Here is a 1,696-nt window from a genome sequence, read left to right as displayed (position 1 = left end):
TAACCCTAACCCTAACCCTAACCCTAACCCTAACCCTAACCCTAACCCTAACCCTAACCCTAACCCTAACCCTAACCCTAACCCTAACCCTAACCCTAACCCTAACCCTAACCCTAACCCTAACCCTAACCCTAACCCTAACCCTAACCCTAACCCTAACCCTAACCCTAACCCTAACCCTAACCCTAACCCTAACCCTAACCCTAACCCTAACCCTAACCCTAACCCTAACCCTAACCCTAACCCTAACCCTAACCCTAACCCTAACCCTAACCCTAACCCTAACCCTAACCCTAACCCTAACCCTAACCCTAACCCTAACCCTAACCCTAACCCTAACCCTAACCCTAACCCTAACCCTAACCCTAACCCTAACCCTAACCCTAACCCTAACCCTAACCCTAACCCTAACCCTAACCCTAACCCTAACCCTAACCCTAACCCTAACCCTAACCCTAACCCTAACCCTAACCCTAACCCTAACCCTAACCCTAACCCTAACCCTAACCCTAACCCTAACCCTAACCCTAACCCTAACCCTAACCCTAACCCTAACCCTAACCCTAACCCTAACCCTAACCCTAACCCTAACCCTAACCCTAACCCTAACCCTAACCCTAACCCTAACCCTAACCCTAACCCTAACCCTAACCCTAACCCTAACCCTAACCCTAACCCTAACCCTAACCCTAACCCTAACCCTAACCCTAACCCTAACCCTAACCCTAACCCTAACCCTAACCCTAACCCTAACCCTAACCCTAACCCTAACCCTAACCCTAACCCTAACCCTAACCCTAACCCTAACCCTAACCCTAACCCTAACCCTAACCCTAACCCTAACCCTAACCCTAACCCTAACCCTAACCCTAACCCTAACCCTAACCCTAACCCTAACCCTAACCCTAACCCTAACCCTAACCCTAACCCTAACCCTAACCCTAACCCTAACCCTAACCCTAACCCTAACCCTAACCCTAACCCTAACCCTAACCCTAACCCTAACCCTAACCCTAACCCTAACCCTAACCCTAACCCTAACCCTAACCCTAACCCTAACCCTAACCCTAACCCTAACCCTAACCCTAACCCTAACCCTAACCCTAACCCTAACCCTAACCCTAACCCTAACCCTAACCCTAACCCTAACCCTAACCCTAACCCTAACCCTAACCCTAACCCTAACCCTAACCCTAACCCTAACCCTAACCCTAACCCTAACCCTAACCCTAACCCTAACCCTAACCCTAACCCTAACCCTAACCCTAACCCTAACCCTAACCCTAACCCTAACCCTAACCCTAACCCTAACCCTAACCCTAACCCTAACCCTAACCCTAACCCTAACCCTAACCCTAACCCTAACCCTAACCCTAACCCTAACCCTAACCCTAACCCTAACCCTAACCCTAACCCTAACCCTAACCCTAACCCTAACCCTAACCCTAACCCTAACCCTAACCCTAACCCTAACCCTAACCCTAACCCTAACCCTAACCCTAACCCTAACCCTAACCCTAACCCTAACCCTAACCCTAACCCTAACCCTAACCCTAACCCTAACCCTAACCCTAACCCTAACCCTAACCCTAACCCTAACCCTAACCCTAACCCTAACCCTAACCCTAACCCTAACCCTAACCCTAACCCTAACCCTAACCCTAACCCTAACCCTAACCCTAACCCTAACCCTAAC

This window comes from Haliotis asinina, unplaced genomic scaffold, assembly GCF_037392515.1.
Source record: "Haliotis asinina isolate JCU_RB_2024 unplaced genomic scaffold, JCU_Hal_asi_v2 scaffold_140, whole genome shotgun sequence".
In the NCBI taxonomy this organism is placed as follows: Eukaryota; Metazoa; Mollusca; class Gastropoda; order Lepetellida; family Haliotidae; genus Haliotis; species Haliotis asinina.
The sequence above is the reverse complement of the archived record's forward strand: the minus strand, read 5'-3'. Positions refer to the sequence as shown.